Raw genomic sequence first — 12,217 nt, forward strand, 5'->3', positions numbered from 1 at the left:
AATTACAAGATAAATAATAACAACATCACAATAACAATGGTTAGTGAATATAAATGACATAAAATAAATAACAAGTTAATAATACCAAAGTCACAATAACAAATGTTAATGATAAACAAAGTTAGTGAAGTGTAATTAGGGGTTAGTAATATGTGCAAAATGAACATTTTTAGGACTATCTATCCATAGGTCAAAAACTCAAAACATGGCACATTAAGGGATAAATTATCATTGATGCAAAGTATTGAAGATGATTAATAATCATCTAACAATAGATTTGTAACAAATAAATTTATACAACCCTAAGTCCATCTATCAATACTTTGAAAAAAAATAGAGGATTATATCACTAAAAAAATATGATTTGTTTTATATCTTTTGTTTTTTACTTCTTTTTATTTAGCAAGATGGTAAGAGAGTAAATAAATTAGCATAATGTAAATGATATATGGTTATATAATAATGGACATAAACATAAAGTACTTGAAATAAAATGAACAATAAAATAAATTGTGAGCAAATAAATAGCAAAGAAATAAAGTGCAATAATATAAATGTTAGAAGTTATTAGTTAGTGATTAGTGGAATAACAATAAGCAAATGAATTAGCAAGTCAATGTGACGAACATGGTTTCATCTATGCATAAATTACTCAAATATGGTTAAAATAGAGGCAACATAGCAATACCTCAAAGTATCATGAATGATCTATTGATCAATCATTAATAGGTTTAAAACATTGAAGATTTAATCAAACTCTAAACAACCATGACCATAATCTAATAGATCTCATCAACCAAACAAATGTAACCACAAGCCAACAGTAAAAAATGATAACAATAACAACGTTTGACTAAAAATGGTTAACAAAAGATAGTAAGAGCAAAAAAATCTCAAAAAAAAGTGTGTAAACCAAACTTAATCATTTTTTGCAAGCTTGACTCTAAACTCTCTCAAAAGACCAACCAAGAACAACCAACCATTTTTAATACAAAAACAAAACCAAAAAATGTTAAAAGTTTAAGCTATAATCATTACCCAAAAATGTGAAAAAGTTAGGTTGTTGTAGTATTGAGCTTGAATGTGAAGCAGGAAGTTTTGAGATGAAAGTGTTTATGGTGGAAACTTAGTGAAGAGGCTGAGTTGTGAGTGTTAGAGAGTGGAAGGTTTTGAGGAAAAAAGTGAAACGGAAAAAAAAATTGGTGGGAGGTGATTTTGGGAGAGAATGATTTTTGTAGGTTTAAGAAATAGGGTTTGATTGATGTGAGGACATAACTTTTGGGGGATGGAAAGTATGGTAAATGAGGGGGGAAATAATGTCCTATTTATAGGGAAAGCAAGTGGGTATATGGGTAAAACGAAAGGATCAATTTGGGGTAAAAAAAGGTTATTGCTGTTGTTCTGCGCAGGGTAACCGGTTACCTGAATCATGTAACCGGTTACCTGGGCCAAAAATGGTTTGGGGAGCCTGCATTTACATTGAGGTAACCGGTTACCTGAGTCATGTAACCGGTTACCTGGGCCAAAAATGTCCTAGAAGCTGTTTTTTAAAAAGGTCATGTAACCGGTTACCTGAATCAAGGTAACCGGTTACCTGGGCCAAAAAATGACTTTTTTTCCTTTTTTTTTTTTTTTTTTTTGCTCATTCTTCTCTTGAAGTTTCATCTAAAAAAACTCAAAAAAAAATTAGATGTGAACACCATGCCTTGAGTCTGTGTAATATGTCTTTGCTTATGAATGTTTATGCAATTATGGGGATGGAACAAATGCATGTAAGTGTAACAGGGTCATGGATCAGATGAAAGTCGTATGGGATAGGGCGAATTTTGGGGTATGATAGATGCACCTATTTAATCTTAACGGATCTATATATATGGATGGCGACGGTTTCCAATCTGTTCAAGGTAGGAGAGGATTAAATACTAATATGAGTAATTGAAAATATGCCTTGTCGGGAGATGATAATGTTATGATTTGTTGAGGATTATGCATGGTTATGATGGTTATGCATGCAATGCGATGTATGCGCCATAAGTATCTTCTTAAGGAGGAAACTTTGATGTCAGAATCCCAAGAAGATGGAGGGAAGAAAAACCCACTGGGGAGTGAGAAAAAGGGTGATGGGGAAAAACAAAACGGTAATTCCAAGAAACGAATGGAATACCTATCCTTGATGGGGAAATATAGGTTCGGTGATGATTCCTAGCGACGACTGGAATACGTGACATCTACTAGGGACTAAACGAAGAAATTCAACGACAATTCTTAGCAACGGTTAGGACATCTGACTTAGTGGGGATGATAAATGATTTCAAATGATGATGCCTAGCAACGGCTAGGACATCTGACCTGGTTGGAGAGAGATGACAAGGTACGATGACGATTATTAGTAACAGGTAGAATACCTGATTCTATGGGGAAAAGAAGTCGTTCAGTGACGATTCCTAGCAACGACTGGAATACCTGACTCGACTAGAGATACAACTTTCCATGAAGGTACAGTGACAATTCTTAGTGACGACTAGAATACCTGACTCGACTAGAGATAAAACTTTCCATGAAGGTACAATGATGATTCTTAGCGATGTCTAGAATACCTGACTCGACTACGGAAGTAAAGAGGTTTAGAGATGATTCCTAGCAATAGCTAGAATACCTGAAATCCATCAGGGATATCAAACAGTTCAGTGACGATTCTTAGCAACAGCTAAATACCTGACTGTGCTGAGGAGAATATAGAAGTCCTATGACGATTCCTAGCAACGACTAAAATACTTGACATCTACTGGGAAAAGGAGCATTTCAGTGACGATTCCTTGTTAAGATTGGAATACCTGAATTATGATGCAAAAATAAATTTAAAGATGATTCTCGGCTATAAATGTCTGACTTGGCTTGGGGAATGAGCCCAAAATACCTCTTGTCTGAAAAAAGAAAGTTCGGTGACGATTCTTAATAACGACTAAGAATACCTGACTCTGCGAGGAATAGGGAAAATATGGTGATGACTTTCTAGGGATAGAAGAGGTATAGTGACGATTCTTGGCAACGACTAGAATACCTGACTCTTCTGGGGAGACTTGGAATGAAATAAAACAGTTTAGCAACGATTCCTAGCAATGGCTGGAATATGCGGCTCTACTTGGGTAAATGTTTTGAGGATGAACGTTGATTCTATTGGGGAAAATTCCTAACACCGGTTGGGAAATTCCGAACTCTGATGAATCAAATCGAGTAAGTTAAGGAGATACTTATGATGTGATGTTATGTATGCCGATGCGTGTTTGGGCTTTCACATGGGAATGTATGAAATGCAGGGTTTGCAAGTTATGCCAAGTATTATTGGGCTTTGCGAGTGAACATATTTGAGGAATGCCAATGGTGATTGGCCTTAAAAGGTTGATTGGAGAAAGTGTATTGACTTTTCGATACTTAAGAAATTGGAACTCGATGTCTAAGCAAGCACTGAGTGTAATAGTTGAGAATTCTTGCTGGGGAAGAAGAAATGATTGGCCAAGTCCACGAAACTGCTTGGCATTTTTAAGTTGGGATACCAAATGCATTTTGGTTACCTTTAGCAATTTTTTGAAAGAAATGTAATTCGATGTTGTTTTCCTTAAATTTTTTTTTGAAAAAGGGGTTTTTAACAAAAAAAAATCCAGTGTAATATCATTTAGAAAAAGTCATATTTCGCAGACAAGGCAGGAAAAATAAAAACATTGAACACATATGAGGGAACTAATTTTATTGATAAATGATCCCAAAATGGGTGATTTTGTACAAAGGAAACAATTCCTAAAAGAGGTGATTACGAAAAGAAAATGATAATTGTAATGGCAATGAAACATCTCGGGTTTCCACCAAATTCCAACTCTGATATAGCCTCTACGCCTTTGGTCGTCCTTTGATCTTTCTTTCAGAAGGAGAGTGACTGGACTGACTTGTTAGCGAAGCCATATGATTGACTTGTAGGGGAGTGAAGAATGACTCCTTGCGGGATGCAGCCTCTCGTTCTTATTAAATCCCCAATTTTTGCCTAGACCTCCCTTTCGGGTTTTCAGTCTACCGAGATACCCATTTTTGCATAAGTCGCCCTTTCGGGTTTTCAACTTATCGGGCTCTTTTTTTTGCAAACGTAGTATTTTTTTACCGCATTCGCATTTACCCGGATGGAAGATCTTCACCATCCATAGTTGAAAAGATTAAGGCTCCTCTAGAGAAGACCTTTCTTACAATATATGGGCCTTCGTAGTTTGGCGTCCATTTGCTCCTTGGGTCAGTGTGGATTGGAAAAATCTTTTTCAACACGAGGTCTACGACCTTGAGGCTGTGGGGGAAAACCTTCTTGTCGTGTGCCCTCTTGATGTGTTTTTTATAAGGTTGGTCGTGGAAGATGGCTGCCAAGCGCTTCTCATCAATGAGGTTTAGTTTGTCAAATCGGGATTGTACCCATTCAACTTCATCAAGCTTAACGTCGGTCAAAATCCTTAAGGAAGGAATATCTACTTCGACTGGCAAGACTGCATCCATGCCATATACAAGAGAGAAAGAAGTTGTTGCAGTGGAAGTGCGTACTGAAGTACGATAAGCATGTAATAAGAATGGGAGCATTTCATGCCAATCTTTGTAGGTTTCCACCATCTTTTGCACGATCTTCTTGATGTTTTTGTTAGCTGCCTCAACGGCGCCATTAGTTTTAGGCCTATAAGGCGATGAGTTGTGGTGGTCGATCTTGAAATTTTGGCATAACTCTTTCATCATTTTGTTATTAAGGTTAGATCCATTATCAATAATGATCTTGTTGGGGACCCTATAATGGCAAATGATTTCTTTCCTGATGAACCGAGCCACCACTTGTCTGGTAACGTTGGCGTATGAGGCTGCTTCTACCCATTTTTTGAAATAATGACTACAAGGATGAAGTGGTGTCCATTTGAGGAAATTGGCTCCATGCGTCCGATTACGTCAATGCCTCACATGGCGAAAGGCCAAGGTGATGTTAGGACATTGAGCGACATTGGTGGCACATGGATCTTGTCGGGGTAGATCTTGCACTTGTGGCATGTTTTGACGTGGCGGTGATAGTCAACCTCCATGGTCATCCAATAGTAGTCGACCCTTAAGATTTTCTTTACCATAGTGTTCCCACTGGCATGCGTCTCAAAGGATCCTTCATGAATTTCCATTATAATCTAGTTCGCTTCTTGCTTGTTCACAGATCTAAGTAGAACCGAATCATAATTTCTCTTGTATAATACCCATCCACTTAACAAGAATTTGGATGATAGTTTCCGAAGATACTTCTTGTCGGTGATGGATGCATCCATAGGGTACTCTTGGTTCTCTAAGAATTTCATAATGTCATAGAACCAAGGATAATCGTCAGCTTCGTCTTTTGCTTCTAGACAGTAGACAAGCTTGTCCAAGTAGTTAAGGTGAAAGGATGGTGCTTCATTCTTCCACTTTACCTTAAATACGGACGCCAAAGTTGTTAAGGCGTCATCTAGTTGATTCTCTTCTCGAGGGATATGGTGGAATGTAATCTCATCGAAATAGGGGACTAGTTTTAAGACATGCTCTTTGTACGGAATGAGCTTATGATATCTAGTATCCCAATCTCCTTTGACTTGGCTGATTACCAAGGATGAATCTCCATAGACTTACAAGATTTTAATCCTAATATTGATAGTAGCTTTAATACCAAAGATACAAGCCTCGTACTCGGCCATGTTGTTTGTACATTCAAAACACGACCTTGCGGTGAAAGGGAGGTGGAAATTAGTTGGAGAAGTGATTACTTCCCCAATGCCATTTTCGTGGGCATTAGAAGCTCCATCAAAAACCAAGGTCCATCGAGATCCAAGCTCATGTCCTTCCTCGGTATCGGGGATGTTACAATCTCTAATCGACACGATATCTTCATCGGAGAATTCTAAATGCATAGATTGGTAGTCTTCCAAGGGTTGTTGTGCAAGCTAATCGGTCAGTACACTCCCTTTAATGGCCTTTTGAGTTACATGTTTGATGTCGTACTCGGTTAAAGCCATTTGACATCGGGCTATTCTACCGGTTATAGCAGGTTTCTCAAAGACGTAGTTCATAGGGTCCATCTTAGAGATCAACAGTGTCGTATGAGTGAGCATATATTGTCTTAACCGTTTGGCAGCCCATGTTAGTGCACAACAAGTCTTTTCAAGAATCGAATACCTACTTTCGCAATCGGTGAACTTCTTGCTCAAGTAGTATATTCCATGTTCTTTTCTACCAGTCTCGTCATGTTGGCCGAGGACACACTCCATAGATCCTTTGAGGACGGTGAGATACATGATCAATGGTCTACCAGGCACAAGAGGCATCAACATGGGAGGTTCTTGCAAGTACTCCTTTATTTTCTCAAATGCACCTTGGCAATCGTCGTTCCAAGTGACATCTTGATCCTTTTGAAGTAGTTTGAAGAGTGGCTCACAAGTGGTCGTGAGATGAGATATAAACCTAGCAATGTAGTTCAATCTACCTAAGAATCCTCAGACTTCCTTCTCGGTTTTTGGTGCAGGCATAACTTGTATGGCATTCACTTTCTTGGGATCTATCTCAATACCATGTTGACTGACGATAAAAACTAGCAATTTTCCAGATCTTACCCCAAATGTACACTTGTTGGGATTAAGCCTCAATTCGAACTTCCTCAGCCTCTCAAACATCTTTTCTAGATTGACAAGGTGTTCCTCTTCGTTTTGAGACTTGGTTATCATGTCGTCGACGTAGACCTTAATCTCTCTATGGATCATATCGTGAAAAAGAGTGACCATAGCTTGTTGGTATGTGGCATCAGAGTTCTTCAATCCAAAAGGCATCACCTTGTAGCAGAAGGTTCCCCATGGGGTTATGAAAGTGGTTTTCTCCATATCTTCTTCAGCCATGCGAATCTGGTTATAACTGGAGAAATCATCCATAAATGAGAAAACAGATAACTGAGCGGTATTATCCACTAGCACGTCAATGTGTGGTAGTGGAAAGTCATCTTTGGGACTTGCTCTATTTAGATATCTATAATCTATGCACATGCTTACTTTGCCATCCTTATTAGGTATAGGCACAATGTTGGCAATCCATTGAGGATAATTGGAGACCGCTAGGAAATCGGTGTTGAGTTGTTTTTGTACCTCATCCTTGATCTTCATAGCCATATCGGGACGGTCCTTCGTAGCTTTTACTTTACTAGAGGGCATTCTTCTTTAAGAGGCAGATGGTGGACTACGATGTCAATATCGAGGTCGGGCATGTCTTAGTATGACCATGCAAACACATCTTTGTACTCCTTCAAGAGATGATCAGTTTTGCCTTCACTTTATCTTGTAGAGTGAAGTTGATTTAGAATTCTTTCATTTCTTTGTTTGTCCCAAGGTGATAACACGAAATTATATCGCTTTTTAAGACTTAATTCAATTAAATTATATTATCATTTACGCTAGTTTATCTCATTTTATCAGATATTATGCAGTATTCCTCTTCTATTTATATCAGGTACCCATTTTGAAGCAAAAGTGAAAAAGGGAAGAAAAGGAGGTGTAAAAAGGAACAAAAAGGAGAGAAAAGAACCAAATGCCAAAGCCCAGCCCAAAGCGCACAAGTCACCAATGCTGTGCCTGTGACGGACGTCACAGGACGCGTGACGAGCGTCACGCGAAGTAGCCTTGTGACGGACGTCACACATAGCGTGACGAGCGTCACACAACTCCACTACCTTTTTGGCGCAAGTATCGCCCTCAGAAAGACTTGAAGAATAACGTTAAGGAGTTGGTCTCCTATATGCACGCCGTGGATATAGCCACGCTGAAGAATGGGAGAAACGGAATGCAGTTACCAAGGCTATTATAAATAGCCATCTCACAAACCAAAAGAGAAGAGGTTTTTGCACGCTCAGTTTTGCGAAAGCTCTGCCAAATTTTCCTTTCACGCCTTTGCCTATTTTTCTTCCTTTCCAGCATCGTTCATTTTATTTATTTTATTTTGCAAGCTTTATTTTCTTTTTCCCTTGCAATTCTTTTTCCCTTGCAATTTATTTTCCCCCGTTCTTAGCTTTTAGATATTTTTCGCGTAGTAGTTTCTACACCGGAAACTACTGTGCAACTTTATACCGGATTTAACCTTACGTTATATTCCAGTTTTATTTCCTTGATTTATTTTACTGTTTAATTGAAGAATCCAAGAACAAATCCTACCGGCTTGTGGAGGAGTGTTCAAGACCATTGTATTACGCATTCAGGTTCTTTAATCGTTATTTAATTTTTATGTTTTATTCTATTGTTTATTTACATTGCATGCCTGGAATGAGTCTGTTTATGCATGATATAGATTCTTATTTATTTAGCATGTCTGGCTAATTTGCCTAGGTATCGGTATGTAAAGTAAGCAGAAAAAGGGGTCAAGACTAAGTCGGTCTATTCAAACTTAAAATTTGAATCAATCTTTTTATGGTCTTAACTTACAGGTTTAATAACAAGATTTTTTACAAAAGTAAAAGACATAAAGAAGTTGAAACCAACAGAGCGAGAGTTTGAGGTTTTAACTGGACAGTGTAAGTTAGTCATTAAGTCTATCTCAGGGCGAGAGCAAGTTTTAGAATTAATTAAATTCTGACTTTTTTCCAAAAAGTATTTTTAAAGATTGAATGTGAGGACGAGAGTTAAGCATTTAGATTTAATTGTATAACCTAAGTCAACAGAGCGAAAGTTTGAGATAAGGGTGTTTAAAACGGTCAGTATTTTCTTAAAAAGAGTTTCTGCAACTTTATTGTTTTCAAAATATGATTTTTGACTTAATTATAAGTGACAGCTACATTAATCTAAGATCATGGTTTCTTCAACAGAGCGAGAGTTTGAGATAAAACCTTTAACCAATAAAGTTAATCGAAACGATTTATTTTAAAACCGAGAGACCGACAAGGAATTGATTCCCTAGTTTTGACGAACTACATACCGATATCCGTTTTATTGATATTTAATCTAGATATTAGTTTAGCTCTTAGTTTTTCCCCAAACAATCGAACATTTTCACCTTAGCTTTACGTAGTAACTTTAGATAACGGTATATCGATTCATAAGTCCCTGTGGGATCGATATCTTTTAAAACTACGCGATAGAACTGTGCACTTGCAGTTTGTATCCCATTCTCGACTCACACAGTCGAGCGATCAAGTTTTTGGCGCCGTTGCCGGGGACTTTTACTCAATCGATATCGTAACTCTTCCGTTACGCTGTAGAGACTAAGGTTTCTTTTTCCTTCTATTCTTTCTTTCGTTGATTTGTATGCCACGCACTCGCTCTCAAGGCGAACCGCTCTATTTACGAATCAACGATATCGAACTATATCTCCGAGTCTTACGACGAATTCGGGAATATCGTGCCGAAAACAATCTCCCTCCTATAAACCTTCCTGATATCAAAAACATTTTTCCTTCTTTAACCGAGATGGCAGAACCAGCTCGTGCTCTTAGAGATTACGCCGCTCCATCGCAAGATGAACCGCATTCAAGTATTGCTCCGCCCGCAATCGAAGCAAACAACTTTGAACTTAAACCTTCACTGTTGCAGGCTGTGCAACAGAACCAATTCTCTGGAAATCTTACCGAGGATCCAAACCTTCATTTATCCGTATTTGTTCAATATGCTGATACTGTTAAAGCTAATGGTGTCACTTCAGAGGCAATTCGACTTCGTCTTTTTCCTTTCTCACTAAGAGATAGCGCTAGAGGATGGCTTCAATCTCTCCTTTCCAACTCAGTCACCACATGGAACGAGTTGAAGAAAGTTTTTCTTGCCCGATATTTTCCGCCAAGCAAAACAGCTATGTTAAGAGCCCAGATAAACGGATTTAAACAGAAAGACAACGAGTCTCTTTTCGAAGCATGGGAAAGATACAAAGACATGATGAGACTTTGCCCACACCATGGTTTGGAAGACTGGTTAGTAATTCACACATTTTATAATGGTCTCTTATACAATACAAGGTTAACAATAGACGCCGCTGCAGGTGGTGCACTAATGAACAAACCTTATGCTGATGCTTACCAGCTTATCGAGAGCATGGCCCAAAACCACTATCAGTGGGGAACCGAACGAACAACAGTGGAAAAACCTCAACCGAAAACTGGCATGTACGAGATAAGTAACCTCGATCACGTTAATGCAAAAGTGGATGCTTTGGTCCAGAAGATTGAAAGTTTAAACGTATCACCTCCAACCGCCGTGGTTGCTATAACTCAGAATTGCGAGGTCTGTGGAATCCAAGGCCACACTCCTGCGGAATGTCAACTCTTGACTGGAATCCAAACAGAGCAAGTAAACTATGCTCAAGGAAGCCCCTATTCGAATACCTATAACCCAAATTGGAAGAACCATCCAAACTTTTCATATAAGAGTAATAATGCTTTATACGCACCTGGACAGTCTCCGAATCAAACCCCATCTATATCTCCAGGATATCAGAAACCAAATCCTAACAATAATACCCCTAGAAAATCCAACTTGGAAATCATGATGGAAAACTTTATAGCTTCCCAACAACAAACCAATAAAGATTTCTTAAACCAGAACATACACACTGGCGAACAACTTAAACAACTAGCAAGCAAAGTAGATGCCTTGGCTACCCATAACAAAATGTTAGAAACCCAAATATCTCAAGTAGCTCAACAACAAGCACCTACTGCTGCACCAACTGGTACATTCCCTGGACAGCCCCAACCTAATCCGAGAAGCCAAGCTCATGCAATTATATTAAGAAGTGGAACGGAAGTGGAAGGACCGTCTGATCCAAGGATAGAAAACCAAAACCCTGAGAAATCTACTGAGGAAAGTGAACCTAAGGAAAAGGAAGAGAGTAATAAGGATACCCTAGAAAAGAAGGAACCTTATGTACCTCCACCACCTTACAAACCACCTATACCTTACCCTCAAAGGCTTGTTAAAACCAAAGATGTAGGCCAATTTAGAAAATTTGTTGATCTCCTTAAACAATTAAACGTTACAATTCCGTTTACCGAAGCTATTACGCAGATGCCCTCATATGCTAAATTCTTAAAAGAAATTCTTTCTAATAAAAGGAAACTTGAGGATAGCGAAACCGTTACACTCCCTGCCGAATGTAGCGCTATAATCCAAAACATGCCCCTAAACTCAAGGATCCGGGTAGCTTCTCTATACCCTGTCACATAGGAAAATTTGTCATCGACAAAGCCTTATGCGATTTAGGAGCCGGAATTAGCGTTATGCCTTTATCCATATGTAAGAGACTGGAAATGGGAGAATTAAGACCGACCAAGATGTCTGTACAACTAGCGGATCGTTCCATCAAATATCCTGTAGGAATCCTTGAAAACGTTCCCGTACGCATAGGTCAGTTTTACATTCCCACTGACTTCACAATTATGGACATTAGAGAAGATGATACTACACCTATTATACTAGGAAGACCATTCTTAGCAACTGCCGGTGCAATCATAGACGTAAAACGAGGAAGACTCACCTTCGAAGTAGGTGAAGAGAAAATTGAATTCATTCTTTCCAAATTCTTGAAAGCACCTGCAATAGAAGATACATGTTACTTCATGGATATCATCGATGAATGCATAAAAGAAGCAGAGTCAGGAGAAGACAAATCATCAGACTATCTTCTAGAAGACAAATCTAAACAATGCTTAGCAATAACACCAGATCCTACGCAGAGTCTTAACAAACCAACCCCTGATTTGAAAACACTTCCCAAAAATCTGAGATATGAATTCCTAGACTTAGAACTTGAACGACCTGTGATAGTCAATGCAGATCTAGGAAGACTCGAAACAGAAAAACTCCTACATATCTTAAGAAAATATCCAACCGCACTAGGATACCACATAACTGATCTTAAAGGAATAAGCCCTTCTATTTGTATGCACCGCATCATGTTAGAAGAAGACGGTAAAACCTCTAGGGAACACCAGAGAAGACTAAATCCGATCCTAAGTGAGGTAGTAAAGAAAGAAATAACCAAGTTATTGGAAGCAGGTATTATATATCCTATATCTGACAGCAAATGGGTTAGTCCTGTACACGTTGTACCAAAGAAAGGAGGCATAACCGTTATTGAAAACGAAAAAGGAGAAACTATAACTAAACGAATCGAATCGGGATGGAGAATGTGCATTGATTATAGGAAACTAAACAAAGCAACCCGA

At 38.4% G+C, this 12,217-nt stretch overlaps 1 long non-coding RNA gene and 1 pseudogene across 1 annotated transcript in view; one reads left to right on the plus strand and one right to left on the minus strand.

Annotated features, from left to right (window-relative positions):
* LOC127073595 (uncharacterized) overlaps nt 1-12,217 on the plus strand; it is a 72,562-nt gene that overhangs the window by 23,723 nt on the left and 36,622 nt on the right. The gene's annotated exons all lie outside the window — the stretch shown is intronic.
* Nucleotides 9,856-9,955, minus strand: LOC127077168 (uncharacterized; annotated as a pseudogene).

This window comes from Lathyrus oleraceus, chromosome 4 (assembly GCF_024323335.1).
Source record: "Lathyrus oleraceus cultivar Zhongwan6 chromosome 4, CAAS_Psat_ZW6_1.0, whole genome shotgun sequence".
NCBI classification, from domain to species: domain Eukaryota; kingdom Viridiplantae; phylum Streptophyta; class Magnoliopsida; order Fabales; family Fabaceae; genus Lathyrus; species Lathyrus oleraceus.